Source organism: Hemitrygon akajei, chromosome 4 (genome assembly GCF_048418815.1).
Source record: "Hemitrygon akajei chromosome 4, sHemAka1.3, whole genome shotgun sequence".
Classification (NCBI taxonomy): Eukaryota; Metazoa; Chordata; class Chondrichthyes; order Myliobatiformes; family Dasyatidae; genus Hemitrygon; species Hemitrygon akajei.
In genome coordinates this window covers 179,040,613-179,059,801 of record NC_133127.1, presented here as the reverse complement: position 1 = coordinate 179,059,801, position 19,189 = coordinate 179,040,613, and the positions used below count along the sequence as shown (strand labels likewise).

Genomic DNA, 19,189 nt, shown 5'->3' with positions numbered 1-19,189 from the left:
ATGTTTCAATGACAGACGAGCTGAACAGAGGCAGAGAACAGTGATGATCCAGAGACTGAAGCAGACACTCTGTGGAAGTCTGGGGCAAGGTCAGCTACAACTGCTCTGCCCAAGACCTCAAGAAAATGCAGAGTTAAGGAAGCAGCTTAGCCCATCGCACAGATCAGCCTCTCCTCCATTGACTCTACCCTCACTTCCTGTCACCTTGGGAAAGCAGCCAACATCGTTGTGATTTCATCCGTTAGTCTCGCGAGACCATGGATCTGTGCCTGTAAAATCTACTGGAGTGTCCTCTCCAGGGTGCAGGCCTGGGCAAGGTTGTATGGAAGACCAGCAGTTGCCCAAGCTGCAAGTCTCCCCTTTCCACGACACCAATGTTGTCCAAGCGAAGGGCAAGGGCCAATACAGCCTGGCACCAGTGTCATCGCAGGAGTTGCCAGAACGAGGTTGAAGGCAATGTCGGACTGCCTTAGGGACTCCGGCTCCGGATTTGTCCTCAGGGTTTACTCCCGAAGCCTTTCCCATGAGTGGGTATGGCCGCAAGGCAGCAGAGGTTTGAAATCAGAGTTTTCCCTCTCTTAGATGGACTGCCTTCCCAGGCTGACAAGCTCCATCTACCTGAAGCACTGGTTCTAAGGTGCCAGGACCTGCTTTCACCCTTTCTCCTGTCAGTAGAAACAGTTCGGCCAGGCTTAGAGGCTAAGCCACATGAGAAGGCCAGGAGATGGACTTGGTTGTCAGAGGCTATTTGAAGCGCACGCCATGAGGAGCACTTTTAGGTACCCCTCGGCTTGACACCCTTGGAACCTCCTAACCACATTTATTCTCTCTTCTCCCTCTCCTGTCAGGCAAGTAATACAAAAGTTTGAAGGAAGGTACCATCAGACTTGAGGACAGCTTATTATATCAGACTTTTAAATGGGCCTCTAATAGACTGTAAGATAAATTCTTGAACTCTGACCACCCAATATACCTTGCCTTGGCCCTTGCACTTTATTGGTCTATCTGCACTATAACTGTATTTTCTATTTTTCTTTTACACTACCCTGATGTAGTTATGCATTGCCTAACATGTCTAAATGGCACACAGACAAAAGTTTTTTTATTGTGTCTTGGTACATATGATAATGATAAATTAATACCAATACCAAAGTTCAGTATCACATATTTTTCATGGAGGGGATTAGACATAGTTGCTATGGAACAGAGTTTATAAAACCATAAGACCATTAGATATAGGAGCAGAATTAGTCCATTTGGCCCATCACATCTCCTTTCTGTTTCATCATGGCTGATCTATTTACCCTCTCATCCCCAATCTCCTGTGTTCTCTCTGCAACCTTTCATGCCCTGACTAATCAAGAATCTTTCAACCTCTGCCTTAAGAATAGCCACTGACTTGGCCTCCAAAGCAGCTGTGGCAATGAATTCCACAGATTCACCACACTCTGGCCAAAGAAATTCCTCCTCTTCTCCAGTCTAAAAGGACGCCACCCTCTTCTGAGACTGCGTCCTCTGGACTTAGACTCTCCCATCATAGGAAGCATACTTTCTACATCTACTCTATACTGAGGCCTTTCAAAATTCAATGAGCTTCAATGAAGTCACCCTCATTCTTTTGAATTCCAGTGAGTACAGGCCCAGAGCCCTAAAACTCTCTTCATATGATAAGTCTTTCAATCGGAGTCATTCTCGTGAACCTCCTTTGAACACTCTCCAATGTCAGCATATCCTTTCTTAGATAAAGGGCTCAAAAGTGCTCACCAGTGCTTTATAACGGCTCAGCATTGCACCCTTACTTTTATATTGTAGTCCTCTTGAAGCGAATGCTAACACGGATGTGCCTTCCTCACCATCGACTCACCCTGCAAATTAACCTTTAGGGAATCCTACACAAGGTCTCCCAAGTCCCCTTTCATCTCAGATTTTTAAATTTTCTCTCATTTAGAAAATAATCTACCCTTTTATTTCTTCTACCAAAGTGAATGATCATACACTTTCCAACACTGTATTGCATCCAACACTTCTTCGCCCATTCTCCTAATAGAGAGAGGGGGTGGGCATGTATGTGACCAAATTACTGGAGTGTTTCTATGGAACAGAGTTCATTGCATTCAAAAGTCAAAGTGTCATACAGAAACAAATTAGGAGCATGAGTACTTTGGACCGTTTAGCTCCAGAACATTCTTCAACAAGGTTCTGCAATTGTGTAATTTACTGAATTAACTCTGGAGCTTTTATATTTCTTCCACCAGAAGCACAGACAATAACCAGGAAATCCCTCAAGGGAACTTACCCCAGTTTTTTTTTTCAGATATCAGTATCCCACAGGGAAGGTCACACATGAATTTGACTACATAATGGAGTCATAGAGTCACACAGCACAGAACCTGCCACATCCTCTGGAGCAGAAAGAATTCATCAGGCAGCTCGTTCCATATAACCTCCACTCTCTGTGTAAAATCAAATATTAGCGTAGATAAGTATCATGACTGGTGGGCAATGTTCCCTCTAATTATTTTTTATAGCTGTGTAGACTAGCCATTGCATGGACTGAAAACAGTGCGGCACGTTAAACGTGGGGTTTTTTTGTAATATGTCTTCTATGAATGTTTAGAATGAAAACTGAAAAATCACACACTTTAGATTTTTTTTAATTGAATGGTATAATAAAATTTGATACAACGAAGAAAATATTTCACATTTCGTAAACATTTTTTAGCTGCGTCCAATTCGAGCCATGTGGTGACAAAGCCTATGTGCACGGGAGGATTTCAGGTACAGCTTCGAGGGAACAGTTCTCGTGGGCTGCCTGCAGCACAGTTCTGATGCATTTTGCTGTATGTTTCGATGTGCATAAGACAAGGAGGCTAATCTTTAAATATTTCATTAAGTCAGCAATTCTGGGAAAAGCAAGTCGAGCACCGTTCATCCAAGATGTCAAATGGGACTCAAGAGCTTTAGTTCTATTATCTTATAGTACTTTGCATCCTCTCAATATTAAGTTCGTCACCATTATGCACAGACTTGGCATGAATGACTCTTCCTTAGCTGCCTTTAATTTTAACCAAATATCGATATTTTTAATCTGGGGTTTCAAAGCTCATTCCTGCATCCAGTGACATCTCTCAGATGAGTGTTGCCTTGGCAGTTCCCACTCTGTAAACTTTTACTTAATCCTATTTAAATTCAAGCACCAAAATTTCAAGCAGAGATTTTCAAGGACCTTACAGCTCATGTTGTATCGTACACAAAAGAGATTCTGCGGATGCTGGGAATCCAGAGTAACATGCACAAAATGCTGGAGGAATCTCAGCAGGTCAGGTAGAATCTGTGTTAAGGAATAAACAGTTGATGCTTCAGACCGAGAGTCCTGCTGAAGGGTCTTGGCCCAAAAGGACAACTGTTGATTCCTTCCAAAGATGCTCCTTGGCTTGTTGAGCTCATCCAGCATTTCATGAGATGGAAAATGCATGCCAAAAGGGCAATGTTACAATAGTCATGGGGGATTTCAATATGCAGAAAGATTGGGAAAATCAGGTTGGTGCTGGATTCCAAGAGGGGGAGTTTCTAGAATGCCTACAAGATGTTTTTTTTTAACAGCAACTCGTGGTTGAGCCCATTAGGGATCAGCTATTCTCGATTGGGTGTCGTGCAATGAACCAGAATTGTTTTGAGAATGTAAGGTAAAAGAACCCTTAGGGTCAAGTGATCATTATATGATCAAATTCACCCTGAAATCTGAGAAGGAAAAGCCAAAGTCAGATGTATCAGTATTACAGTGGAGCAAAAGGAATTACAGAGACATGAGAGAGGAGTTGCCCAGAATTGGTTGGAAAAGAACACTAGCAGGGATGAAGAAAGATCAGCAATGGAGGGAATTTCTGGAAGCAATTTGGAAGGTACAGGATATATACATCCCAATGAGGAAGAAGTATTCTAAAGGCAAGATGACCCAACCATGGCTAACAAGAGAAGTCAAAGCCAACATAAAAACCAAACAGAAGGCATTTATTAGAACAAAAATTAGTGGGAAGTTAGAGAGTTAGGAAGCTTTCAAATACCAACAGAAGGCAACTAAAAAAAGATATTAAGAAGATAAAGATGGAATACGAAGATAACCTAGCCAATTATATTAAAAATACTAAAAATACCAAAGATATCAAAAGTTTCTTCGGATGCATAAAGTGTAAAAGAGAGGTGAGAGTGGATAGTGGACCAATGGAAAACGATGCTGGAGAGATAATAATGATGGCAAGGAAATCACAGATGAACTGAATAGGTAACTTACATCAGTTTCCATGGCAGAAGACATGAGCAGTATGGTGGAAGTCCCAGATGTCAGGTGTCATGAAGTTTGTGAAGTTGCCATTACTAGGGAGAAGGTTCTTGGGAAACTGAAAGGTCTGAAGGCAGATAAGTCACCTGGACCAGATGATGTACACCACAGGGTTCTGAAAGAGGTGGCTGAATGGATTGTGGAGGCATTAGTAATGATCTTTCAAGAATCACTAGATTCTGGAATGTTTCTGGAAGACTGGAAAATTGCAAATGTCACTCTACTCTTCAAAAAGATTTTCAGAAGGCTTTTGAGAAGTTGCTACACATGAGGTTGCCTAACAAGCTACAAGCCTTGCTACAAGCTACGATATTACAGAAAAGATTCTAGCATGGAAAAAAGCACTGGCTGATTTGACAGGAGGCAAAGAGTGGGGATAAAGGAAGCCTTTTCTGGCTGACTGCTTGTGACTAGTAGTGTTCCACAGGGGTCTGTGTTGGGAACAATTATCTTTACATTATATGTCAATGATTTGGATGATGGCTTTGTTGTAAAATTTGCAGACGATACGAAGACCGGTGGAGGGGCAGATAGCTTTGAGACGCTACAGAAGGACTTAGACAAATTGGGAGAATGGGCAAATATCTGGCAGATGGAATACAATGTTAGGAAGCATATGGTCACACACTTTGGTGGAAAAAATTAAAGGGTTGACTATTTTCTAAATGGAGAGAAAATACAAAAAACTGAGGTGCAAAGGGACTTGGGAGTCCTTGTGCAGGAACCCTAAAGGTTAGCTTGCAGGTTGAGTCTTTGGTGAGGAAGGCAAATGCGGTGTTAGCATTCAATTCAAGAAGACTAGAATATAAAAGCAAGGATATAATGTTGACTTTATAAAGCACTGATGAGGCCTTACTTGAGTACTGTGAGCAATTTTGGGCCACTTATCTTAGAAGGAATTTGCTGAAACTTCAGAGGGTTCAAAGGAGCTTCATGAAAATCATTCTAGGATTGAATGGCTTGTCATATGAAAAGTGTTTGATGGCTCCGGGCCTGTATTCACTAGAATTCAGAAGGACGAGGCATGACTTCATTGAAACCTATCGAATGGTGAACGACCTTGACAGAGTGATGTGGAGAAGATGCTTCCTATGGTAGGAGAGACTGAGACCAGAGGGCACAGCTTCAGAATGGAAGGGTGTCCTTTAAGAATGGAGATGAGGAGGAATTTCTTTAGCCAGTGAGTGGTGAATCTGTGGAATTCTTTGCCACTGGCAGCTGTGGATGCTAAGTTTGTATAAATATTGAAGGCTGAGGTTGATAGATTCTTGATTGGTCATGGGATGAAGGGATACGTGGGTAAGGCAGGAGATTGAGGCTGAAGAAAAATTAGATCACCAGCCATGATGAAATGGAGGAGCAGACTTGATGTGCCAAATAGCCTAATTCTGCTCCTATATCTTATGGTCTTATGTTGAATTATTTATTTTACAATCAGCCAGAAGCCCTGGCTGACTGAGGAGGTGCATTCCCTATTAAAAGTCCAGTACGCTGTCTTCAAATCTGGTTACAGAACAGCTCTCAGAGCATCCAGGAGAGCCTCGTCTTAGGCATCAAGAGGGTAAAGATGGCCTATGCACAAAAATCCAGGAACACAATCCCCAGTGTATATGACTGGCCATCAAGGGCATTATTGACTATGCATGGAAAAACAGCATACCATTGACTCCTCCCTCCTGATGTTCTAAGCAGTTTTTATGTATCTTTCGGGTGTGCAACACAACGCCAGCCATGATAGCAACCACACCTCCCCGGTCAGCAACCACCATCTGTAACAGCAGTAGACATGAGAAGGTCTCTGCAGAGGGTCACATCCCGAAGGGTGGCTGGGCCAGACAACATCCCAGGCCAAGTACTCAAGGAGTGTGCACACCAGCTCATTGATGTCTTTCTGAACTTCTTCAACACTTCACTGCTGTCACCACATGCTTCAAATCAACCACCATTATCCTTGTTCCAAAGAACTCTACAGTTTCAGAATTAAACAACCAGCCTCCAGTGGCACTGACAACAATCATCATGAAGTGCTTTGAATGGGTGACAATGGCCCATATCAAAAACAATACTCCTGCCATATTGGATACTTACCAATATGCTTACCAACTGAACTGCTATAGCATTTGTCTTGCACCTGGTCCTGACACACCTGGAAAACAAGGATACTTACTGTAAGTCACAATGCTATTTCTGGATTTGAGTTCAGCATTCAATACAGTTGTCCCGCAGGCCCTGGTGAACAAGCTCCTACTCCGCCATCTAAATACACCGGGTGTTGAACTTCCTAACCAACACACCTCAGATAATCAGGATGCACAACTGTTCCGCCCTCCCCAACATCATCAGCATCTGTGCCCCCCAGGGATGCTGTACTCTCTGTTCACAGTCTCTGTTTGACTACACGGACAAACACCTGAGCAATCACGTCATCAAGTTTGCAATGACACGGCAGTGGTGGGGCTCATCACCAACAAAGATGAGACAATCTACAGAGAGGAAGTGGAAGAGCTTGAAGCCTGGTGCTAAACAAAATAATCTCTTCCTTAATGACAACAAAAAAAGAAAGGAAGAAAGGTGGATACGACTTCAGGAGAATTCGCAGCATTTACACCGCCCCCCCCCCCCTTTTACATCAACAGCTCAGCAGTGGAAACTGCAAACAGCTTCTAACTCTTTGGAGTACACATCACACCCAAACTCTCAAGGTCCCAGAACACACCCTACACGGTGAGGAAAGCTCATCAATGCCTCTGCTTTCTGAGGAGGCTGAAGAGAGCTGGATTTTACACATTCATTTTCACCATTATTTTCTAGTTGCACAGTAGCTAGCATCCTAACTTGCTGCATCACTGCTTGGTATGGAAACTGCACTGCAGCGGAGAGGAAGGTTCTACAACAGGTAGTCAAGACTGCCCAGCCTACCCCTCATTAAAGATGTACTGTATATATTGAAAGGGCAGTAACATCACCAAGGATCCCATCCACCCTGCTCATGGACAGTATGTCCCACTCCTGTCAGGCTGGAGGCTACTACCATACATGTCAAGACCACCAAACTCAAAAACAGTTACTTTTCCCAAGCAGTAAGGCTGATCAACTCCACCACTACTTTATTATTCCCTGTCAATTATCTTATATACAGTTAAACATCAATTTATCGACGTACAATCTATGTATATAAACTATGTTACATATTTATATTTTTTTTTTACTTACTCTTATTTGTTCTTTAACTTTTGTGTTTTTACTGTGATGCATCAGATTTGGAGAAACAATTATTTTGTTCTCCTTACACTTCTGAACTGGAGATGATATTAAACAATCTTGAATCTTGAATTTATTTTATTCCTTTTTATTTTATTATTTATTTATCTTATTTCATTATTCTTATTTTATATGTTTTCACAGTTTCTCTTCTTATCCATATTGGTTGCTAGTCAGTCTTTATTATAGTTTTTCATAAATTCTATTGTACTTCTTTATTTTCTGTGAACACCTGCAAGAAAATGAATCTCAAGACAGTACATGGTGGCACATACAAACCCCATTTCCAGAAAAGTTGGGATATTTTCCAAAATGCAATAAAAACAAAAATCTGTGATATGTTAATTCACGTGAACCTTTATTTAACTGACAAAAGTACAAAGAAAAGATTTTCAATAGTTTTACTGACCAACTTAATTGTATTTTGTAAATATACACAAATTTAGAATTTGATGGCTGCAACACACTCAACAAAAGTTGGGACAGAGGCATGTTCACCTTTCCTTTTAATAACAGTTTTTAATCATTTTGGAACTGAGAATACTAATTGTAGTAGATTTGCAATTGGAAATTTTGTCCATTCTTGCTTGATATAAGACTTCAACTGCTCAACAGTCCGTGGTCTCTGTTGTCTGATTCTCCTCTTCATGATGCGCCATACATTTTCAATAGGAGATAGATCTGGACTGGCAGCAGGCCAGTCAAGCACGAGCACTCTGTGTCTACAAAGCCACACTGTTGTAGCCCGTGCAGAATGTGGTCTGGCATTGTCCTGCTGAAATAAGCATGGACATCCCGGGAAGAGACGTCACCTTGATGGCAACATATGTCTCTCGAAAATCCTAATATACGCCTCAGAGTCAATGGTACCTCCACATACATGCAACTCACCCATGCCGTGGGCACTGATGCACCCCCATACCATCACAGATGCTGGCTTTTGCACCTTTTGCTGATAACAATCAGGATGGGCGTTTTCATCTTTGGCACGGAGAACTCGATGCCCGTTTTTTCCAAAAACTAGCTGAAATGTGGACTCATCTGACCACAGCACACAGTTCCACAGTCTTTCGGTCCATCTGAGATGAGCTCGGGCTCAGAGAACTCGCCGGTGTTTCTGCATAGAGTTGATGTATGGCTTCTTCCTTGCGTAATACAGTTTCAAGTTGCATTTCTGGATGCAGCGATGGACTGTGTTAAGTGACAATGGTTTTCCGAAGTACTCCCGAGCCCAGGTGGCTATAATTGTCAAAGTAACATGACGGTTTCTTAGGCAGTGCCGCCTGAGGGTGCGAAGATCACGCGCATTCAACAGTGGTTTCTGACCTTGCCCTTTACGCACTGAGATGTCTCTGAATTGTCTGAATCTTTTCACAATATTATGTATTGTAGATGTTGAAAGACCTAAATTCTCTGCAATCTTGCGTTGGGAGATGTTCCTTTTGAACTGACTAACAATTCTCTCATGAATTTTGGCACAAAGGGGTGAGCCATGACCCATCCTTGCTTGCAAAGACTGAGCCTTTGATGGACGCTTCTTTTAGACCCAGTCATGATACCTCACCTGCTACCAATTAGCCTGCTTAATGTGGAGTCTTCCAAACCAGTGTTACTTGAATATTCTGTGTACTTTTCAATCTTATTTTAACTCTGCCCCATCTTTTGTTAAGTGTGTTGCAGCCATCAAATTCTAAATTTGTGTATATTTACAAAATATAATTAAGTTGGTCAGTAAAACTATTGAAAATCTTTTCTTTGTACTTTTGTCAATTAAATAAAGGTTCACGTGAATTAACATATCACAGATTTTTGTTTTTATTGCATTTTGGAAAATATCCCAACTTTTTTGTAAATGGGGTTTGTATGTACATTGACAACAAATTTATTTTGATTGATTCAAATCCATTAATATTACAGAATATTTTAAATTGTTAATTTACAGATCAGTTATTTAAGGGTCTGCTTCCATTGTGCACTGTGCACTGTGCATACCCTTTTCCTGACAATGTTAAGTCCACCGATTACTAAACATGGAAATTAACTGCATCAATTAATATAATTAGGAAATACATTATTTGACTGTACAAGTGCTCATCTTAGGTGTTTTAATGGGTTAGAGAATTGTGTTATTACTTAAGCATGCGATAGATGGCATATTGGCCCCAGTGGTGATATATGGATGAGATTTATCATCTGAGGTCACTTCACTGGTCAGTAATTATCACGGCTCCCTCTTGTCAAAAGATCACTGAAGCATATGGCAGTAATGCATTTCCCTTTAGTTGGTATCAAAATTAATACAAAGCAATTAGAACTGAAATTAAAGGCAAACAAAGTGATTATGAGTTTTAGGTCTTGGTGATCTGAAATATTTATGGAAAATTAATCCTGACAAGCTTTTTCCTCAACTGTCAAAGGATAGGACTTAAAATATTTCAGTCAAATAAGGTTCTGAGTGCTGTGTTGGTATGTAAATCTGTCCTTTGCTTGAACAGCAGTTGAATGCAAAAGACACATCGCTCACATTATTGTTCTCAATTGCTTTCAATAGACTTTGGCAAGCTTACAGCACCACAATATGTCTCTTTGACTGCTGTCGTATTGTTTTGTTTAATTGAAACACACAGGTGATGTTCTTCACTGTGCAGTAAAGAGTGACAAAATTAGAATCTCTTCCTATTACAAAAGGAATCCTTGTTTTTTATTCTAATCACAATAGCTGAACAATTGATGATTGAAATAGCCCATGCTTGGCCAGGTTAATCTCAGGTTATTCCTTTCCTAACTTATCAGTTGTTTTTCAGCATTTCCTTTCTTCAGCTTTCAAGAAAAGATATTTAGTATTTCTCCTGAGGCTAGAGTCTTGAAGATACTTGCAGCTTGAGCACATTTAGATTGCTTACTTGCTGGAGAGGTTTACAGAGATGGGGAAGAGTATAGGGGCTGGAATGGATTACAGAGATAAATAGGGGTGTAGGTGCTTAGGGGTTACAGAAACAGGGGAGGGTAAGTGTATGGGCTTGCAAGTGTGTTGTAACAGCTGGATATTTTGCACCTTTTTCAGAGAAAATCTCTCCACCATTTTGTAGAGGGAGTTACCATCAGTAATAATGGTCCTGCAATCAAAGATTTAGACATGAGCAAGCACTGTTACAGTCAATGAAAACTGCTGAAGGAGAGCATGGTTCTGGAGGGACCGCTATAAAAAGGGGGTCTTTTTAAAATTTATCTGTGGCTGTTTCCCTTTGCAGTTTGTTTGCAGACACTGATCCAAATAGATTCTGCACATCAGAGGTGATACACTTCGGAAGGTTAAACATGAAGGCAGGATGCAAGGTTAATTGTAGGATTCCTTGCAGTGTGCAGGAACAGAGGGATCTTGGGGTCTGCATCCATAGATCACCGAAAGTTGCTAGAGTGTTTCAGAAGGCACATTTTGTGTTGGTCTTCATTAGTTGGGGGATGAGGTTCGGGAGCCACGTGGTAATGTTGCAGCTCTGTAAAACACTAGTTTAACCAAACTTGGAATATTGTGTTCGGTTCTGATCACCTCATTATAGGAAGTATGTGGAAGCTTTAGAGAAGGTGCGGAGGAGATTTACCAGGATGCTGCCTGGATGAGAGAACGGATCTTTTGAGGGTAGATTGCGTGAGCTGGGATATTTCTCTTTGGATGAAGGAGAATGAGTGGTGTATAAGATGATGATAAGAAGCAAAGATCAAATGGAGAGCTGGAGAAATTTTCCCCACAGCAGGAATAGATGTTACAAGGAAGCATAATTTTAAAGTGATTGGAGAAAAGTGGGGGCAGATGTCAGAATTAAGATTTTTACACAGAGTGGTGGTGCATGGAATGCCCTGCTAGGGATTGCAGGTGGAGGCAGATAAATTCATCAGCATTATCATGTGCCATGTCATATTACGTAGGTGATCATGGCCTTTTGACCACGTTTGTTCTTGGTCAATTTTTCTACAGAAGTGGTTTGCCATTGACTTCTTCTGGACAGTGTCTTTGCAAGACGGGTGAGCCCACCCATTATCAATATTCTTCAGAGGTTGTCTGCCTGGCATCAGCGGTCGCCTAACCAGGACTTGTGATATGCACCAGCTGCTCATACGACCATCCACCACATGCTCCCATGGTTTCAAGTGACACTGATCAGGGGGCTAAGCAGTTGATACACCTTGCTCAATGGTGACCTGCAGGCTAGCAGGGAAGAGTGCCTTTCACCTCCTTTGGTGGAGGCGTATCCCCACCCCACCATCCTGCAGAACATTAGGGACATTTAAGACACTTTTAGATAGGCATATGGACGATAGAAAAATGGAGGACTATGTTGGAGGGAAGGGTTAGATTAATCATGGAGTAGGTTAAAATTTTGGCACAACGTTATGTGCCAAAGGGCCTGTATTGTGCTGTAGCGTTCTATGTTTTATGTTCTATCACCGTTGTTCAGTGCCACTGATCCTGCTTCGTAAACAATTCCAGCAATGTCTCTTTCCCTTAGTTAAAGGGGTTTCCAAGATAATCATAGAGGTGATCTGATTTCATAAAATCATTATGTAAAACTGCTTACTTGAGACAGCCAATCAGGTTCATCCAGATCAACAACTTGCATTGTCGGGGCCAGTGTACGTTGAGTACTGTGTAAAGGAAGCAGTGAAGGTGTAGGAGCGTATCTCACGGGCACACAGCTCAAACCACCCACTTTCAGTCCTGATCCTCTACTGCTGACTGACTGGAGCTCGTACACTTTCCCTGTGACTCCATCGGCTGCTCCTGAGTGCTCCAATTTATTCCCACATGCCTATGACATGCAGTTTGCTAGTTTAATTGCCCTTAATATATAGGTAAATGGCAAAATCTTCATTGAGTTGTTGGGGTTATGGGAGAATATGATGACATTAAAGTGAGATTGGTGTAAGCTGGCACTTGAGGGCACTAAAAGACCTAATCAATACTGTATGACTATTTGACTCCAAAAGATTAAGCATGTTCTGGTATTTTCATGTCATTTACAGTGCTTTAATAGAAATTAATTTAAAACACCTTGCAGAAGGCTTAAATAATATACCAAATGGTACATCTTTATTCCATGGAGCACAGGAGAATGAGGGGAAAAGGTATACAGAATTATGAGGCGTATCAATAGACTGAATGCTTGCAGGCTTTATTCCCTCAGGTTGGGTAAGACCAGAACTAAAGGTCATAGGTTTAGGCTGAAAAGTGAAACATTTAAGTGGAATCTGAGGGAAAAGTTCTTCACTCAAGTGTGATGCAAGTCTGGAAGGAGCTTCCTGTGGAATTGGTAGGTGTAGTTTCAATTGTAGCATTTCTATCATATGAAAGGAGGCAGCGTGAACTGATCTCAATGATAGGCTAAAGTTTGTAACAGTGTCATTCCCTGTTCTTTTTAAAATAAAGCTTGGAAAATAGAGCAGGAACAAGTAGGGTAACGGTTTTGCATCAACATTCTGTTCTGATTGTCCCAATATAGAATGGGTGTGGAGGCTTTGGAGAGGACGCAGAAGAAGTTACCAAAAAAGCTGCCTGGATCAGAGGGCATGTGATAAAAGGAGAGACTGGACAAACTTGGGTTGTTTTCTTTATGGAGCAGTGGATGTTGAGGGGAGATCTGATAGAGCAAGGGGTTCCCAACCTGCGATCCATGGACCACACACTTAGTAGTATTGGTCCAATGCATAAAAAAGGTTGGAAACCCCTGCGATAGAGGTTTATAAGATTATGAGAGGTGTAGAGTTGTCAACCAGTATCTTTTTTCCCAGGGTTGAAATAATTAATAACAGAAGCTATGCACTTCAGGTAAGGGAGGGGTAGCATAAGTCCAAAGGAGGTGTCCAGGGCAATATTTTTTTGTGTACAAACTGATGGATGCCTGAAATGCTCTTCCTTGTGTGGTGTGGAGGCAAATACAGCAGAGATGTTCAAGAGGCTCTTAGGCACCTGAAAGTGCAAAAAATAGAAGGATATGGACTTTGTGTAGGCTGAGGGGATTCATTTAGTTGGACATTTGATTACTAATGTCATTATTTCAACATAACCTACTGAGCTGAAGGGCCTCACAGTCATAGAAACATAACCATATAACCATATATAACCATATAACAATTACAGCACAGAAACAGGCCATCTTGGCCCTTCTAGTCCATGCCGAATGCTTACTCTCACCTAATCCCACTGGCCCACACTCAGCCCATAACCCTCCATTTCTTTCCTGTCCATATACCTATCCAATTTTACTTTAAATGACAATACCGAACCTGCCTCTACCACTTCTACTGGAAGCTCAAAATAGAAAGCCTACAGCACAATACAGGCTCTTCGGCCCACAAAGTTGTGCCGAACATGTCCCTACCTTAGAAATTACTAGGCTTACCTACAGCCCTCTATTTTTCTAAGCTCCATGTACGTATCCAAAAGTCTCTTAAAAGACCCTGTCGTATCTGCCTCCACCACTGTTGCCGGCAGCCCATTCCACGCACTCACCACTCGCTGAGTAAAAAACTTACCCCTGACATCTCCTCTGTACCTACTCCCCAGCACCTTAAACCTGTGCCCTCTTGTGGCAGCCATTTCAGCCCTGGGAAAAAACCCCTGACTATCCACATGATCAATGTCTCTCAACATCTTATACATAGGCCTTCTCCTGTGTTGTACTGTTGTATAGTCTATCCAACTAAATTTTAAGTATTTTGGAAATGACAAGTTGAGGAGTGTTGAACCAGAGTTTCTGATAGAAGCTACAATGGCATCTTACAAATCAGAGAGGGGGAGAGGCACAGAATTGCTGTCATCCCAGCTAGCACTGATGAGCTGCAAGTTGATTCCTGGCTTGCCTCACCTTTATAATAGCACACATTACAAGGAAGCTGAAACGAAGACATGATGCGCTCTGCGCTGTCGCCTGGCAGGGTCGCTGGGGAAACAGTTACATCACAAGCACAGAACAAGTGGGGAGAGACAAAATAGTTACGCTCCACTTTAATACAGTTCCCAAATTCCTTTGGTGAACCAGCAAGGTGTAAATTTAGTTCTAGATGGATAGAGCCACATTACATAGAACATAGAATATTATGGCATGTCACATTATATGGCGTGGAAACAGGCTCTGTGCCTCGACGAGTCCATACCATCCAGGAAGTTTCATCTGTCAGTGTTTGGCCCATAAACTTGTAACTTTTCTCCTCATAACCCTGCATTGTTGCTGCTTCATGCACTGTCAGAACTTCTCAATTTTATTACATTCATTCACCCTATCCATGCCCCACATGATTTTTACACCTCTATAAGAGTATCTCTGAGTCTCCTACATTCCGAACCTGTCCAATTTCTCTCTATAACTCAGGTCCTCGAGTCCTGCAAACACTTTGCAAATCTTTTCTGCGTTCTTTCCAGTTTAATAACATCTCTCCTGTAGAAGTGTGACCAAAACTGAACACAGTCTCCAAGTGCAACCTTACCAGTGTCTTATAAATTATAACATAACCTCCTAGCTTACAGAGTGACATTATCCTGAGCTTTGATGCAGGGATGGGATTTGAGAATTCAATGAATGTCCAACCAATGAGTGATTGATCTTTAATTTTTTTTTGATTGGAAGTGGCTTTCAGCTATTTCTGCCTCCTCCTCCTCCTCTACTAAATGGTACCTTGCTCCAAATGCACAGTCACACAGTGTGGGCTCACAGTTATAATATGTTCCTGGCAAAGCTATAGATTTTATCCTGTCCTGGTTATTTAAGACCATAAGATTATAGGAGCAGAATAAAGTCATTTGGCCCATCAATTCTGCTCCACCATTCAATTCTGACTGATTATTCTCCACCCTTTTCTCATGCTTTCTCCTCATAACCCTGTATTGTTGCTGCTTCGTGCATTTGTTATTAATTTCTACCCTACACTCAAATTCACATGGACCACTTCTGGCTCTTCTCTCCATTTCCTGGATCTCTCTGTCTCCATCTCAGGGTTCAAACTATACACCATAATCTGCTTATAAACTCAGTGATTCCCACAACTACCTCCTCTCACCCCATCTCTTGTAGGAACACCATCTCCTTCTCTCATTGTCTCATTGATGAAGCTTTCCACTTGAGGACATCTAAAAAGTCCTCCTCTTTCAAGAAATGTGGCTTCCCCTCTATTGTACATAGTTGATGGAGTCTTCACACGCACTTCCTCCATTTCTTAGATGTCTGTTTCTGTCGTTTCCCTCTACCACCCATCCTACCCCTTGCCCAGACAGAAGAGAGCAAGAGTTCCATTGGTCTTCATCTTTCACCCACTTGCCTCCTCATCCAGGATGACATGCTTCCTCACCATTTCTCATCTGGCTCCATTTGTCCATCATCCTCCTACCTCAATGGTTTCTACCGATCATCTACCAGCCCTTGCTTCACCCTTCCTCTCACCTCTTTATACTGGCTATCTGCCATATGCCCAGAGTCGCATTGTAAGATCTCAATCCAAATCTTTGACCACCTCTTTGCCTTCATGGAGAGAGAAACAAGTTACTCTAGGTAGCAGAGAAGGTGCACGAGGGCAATGGGTGGGACAAGGGAGTTCCTCTCATGATGTGAAATTACGGAGCAGTTAGAAACAACTTAACTTCCTTTTTCTGGGTAAAACGTCATTGTGCAATGGGGTTGCAATTACAACTTCACCTTAGTTTTCTGATCTCTCTAAGACTCATTCTAGGAAGGATTTGGAAGCTCTGGAGAGTGTGCAGAGGAGATTTACTAGAATGCTGCCTGGACTAGAGAGCATATCTTATGAAGAAAGGTAGAGCGTGCTAGGGCTTTTCTTTTTGGAGCAAAGGAGGATGAGACATGACCTCACAGATGATAAGAGGCATAGTTTGAGTGGATAGCCAGAGATGTTTTCCCAGGGTAGAAATGGATAACAAGAGAGGGTGACTGGAGGAAAGTATAAGGGGAATGTCAGGGGTAAGTGCTTTACACAGAGGGTGGAGGGTGAATAGAATGTCCTGCAAGGGGTGACGGTAGAGACAGGTACATTAGGGTCATTTAAGAAACTTTTAGAAAGGCAGATGTATGATAGAAAAATGGAGGGCTATGTAGGAGGGAAGGGTTAGATTAAAAGGTTGGCATGCCATCGTGGGCCAAATTACTATGCTATAATGTTCTGTGACCTCCTGGTCCACTCATCCCTTCCCAGCCATCCCATCCACTGGCACTTCCCCTTGTAATGACAGGAGGTGCAACACTTGCCCCTACACCTCCTCCCTCACCACCACCATCCAGTGGCCTAAGCCACCCTTCTATATAAGGCAGAGATTTGTATGCACTTCCTCCAACCTCACCTATTGCATTTGATGCTCTCAATGTGGTCTCCTCTATCTCAGCGTGACCACGTGCTGACCAGGTAACCATCAAGCAGAGTAGCTGCAGTATAACCACAATGGTCATCTTGAGTCTCTAGTTGTAATCTCCTTCCCATTCCACATCAAAGTATCCATCCTCAGCCTTCTCCAATGACAGGGTGAGGCCAAATGCAAACCAGCAGAACAACACCTCATTTTCCAATTGGGTATCTAACAGCACTGAATTTTCCAATTTCAGTGGCCCATATCACCTGTCTTCCTTACTTACCCCATTGGTCCCCAAAGTTCTCTCTCATCCATTTCCAGCTTTTTCACTACATCAAAAGAACACCTTTTTCATTTGTCCTCCTCCAACCCAACCACCCTAATTACCATGATTCATCACCACTAGTTCCACCTGCCCATCACCCACATACCAATCCACCTAGGTTCTTCACCCCCCACACACCTTTTGGCTTGTATTTCCTGTCCCATTCCTCTTCTGGTTCTATCTGTCCATCATCTCTCCTTTATACAGTTGAACTTATCACCTTCCAGCCTCTGTCTCTACCTTCATTTCCCTTGCCCCACCTGGCACATTATATCCATTCATTTTTCCTTTATCTGTTTCCACCAACCACCCAGCAACCTCTTCCCGTCAACTCCAACTTCCACGCTCCCCACCCCTTTCTCATCTGGCTCCATCAGTCTATCATCCTCCCACCTCAATGGTTTCAACCAATCACATACTTGCTTCATCTTTCCCTCTCACCTCTTTATACTATCTGCCATATGCATGCAGTCACATTGCAGGGCTCAATCCAAAATCTTTGCCTCCATGGAGAGAGAAACAAATTACTCTAGGTAGTTGAGAAGATGCAGGAGCGAAATGGGTGGGACAAAGGAGCTTCTCTCATAATGTGAAATTATGAAGCAGTTAAAAACAGTTTAAACTCCTTTGTCTGGGTAATGTGGTGCTATGCAATATAAATACAAGTCCTTCTCTGTGTTAAACACTAACTTCACTTTATACACTTCTGCAGAAGACATCTCAGTTATCTAGTACCTGACTACACGTTCTTCTATGGCTAGGAGTTCCCAGTCTGGGGTCCATGGATCCCTTCCCTTATGGTTTTGGTCCAAAGGCATATAAAAGGTTGGGAACCCTTATTCTATGCTAAGAACCACATTAGCAGATTCATTATCAGACACAAGGGACTGCAGATGCTGGAATCTGCAGCAACCCATGAAAAAACTGGAGGAATTCAGCAGACCAGGCAGCATGTGTGATGGGAAATAGGCAGTCAATGCTTTTGGTCAAGTCCCTTCATCTGACATGAAGAGAACAGATAGAGGGGACTGAGAGCAAGGAGGACCCGACGTTCGATCATTTTAAGCGCCGTGCTGAATCGAAGAGGTCAGTAACAGGCTGAATCGAGGCGGCGAGGTCTGGCACCAGAGCGTACCAAGTTGACCGAGCTGGATATTTGGATGGAGACTTAAGTGCCATGCCACATCAGAAAAGACAGGTACAGGCTGAAACGAGGTGGCAGGGTCATGGCCCCAGAGCGTATTAAGGTGATCAAACCTGATGTTTGGTTGGAGTTTCACGCAGCAACCAGACTGAAAAGGTCAGGGTGACGGGGTCTGAGGCAAGGGATGTGCCGGTTCAGATCGCTGCTCCATGACTTGACTCAGCTCTGTGCTGAACTATGCTGATTTAATGGACTCTCTTTGTGGACTTCAGTTCAGCACACTATTGCTTGAAGTTATTGTTTTCTCTGCATTGGGTGTTCAACGGTCTATTTTAATGGATTCTTTTATTGTTTCTATGGGTTCTTTTTTTATAGACATGATGTTTGTTTTCTTTCTGCACATTGGGTGTTTGACAGGTTATTTTGGGTTTCTTTCTTTTGTGGCTGCCTGTGAGGAGACAAATCTCAAGGCTGTGTAATGCATACATACTTTGTTAATAAATTTACTTTGAAATTTGAACTTGAACTTTTGAAATAGCTAATAGGAAAATATGCAGGGAAAGGGTAGGGATTGGTGAGCTAATGAGTGACTGCTGGATCCAGGTGAGGGGTGGGGGGGGGGATGGTGACAGGCAGGTGGGGGAGAGGAGAATTCATTGTCAGTGCATCTGATCATTTTCATTCTCCGCAATGACCACAGCCTTGTCATGTTTAGAGGCTTGCATGCCTCAATGACCCGGAGAGCTATGTTGTCTGGAGTCAGGGTTTTCT

At 42.4% G+C, this 19,189-nt stretch overlaps 1 protein-coding gene across 1 annotated transcript in view; it reads left to right on the top strand.

Annotated features, from left to right (window-relative positions):
* Positions 1–19,189, top strand: part of gabrb3 (gamma-aminobutyric acid type A receptor subunit beta3) — a 669,933-nt gene that overhangs the window by 63,997 nt on the left and 586,747 nt on the right. The window lies entirely within an intron of this gene.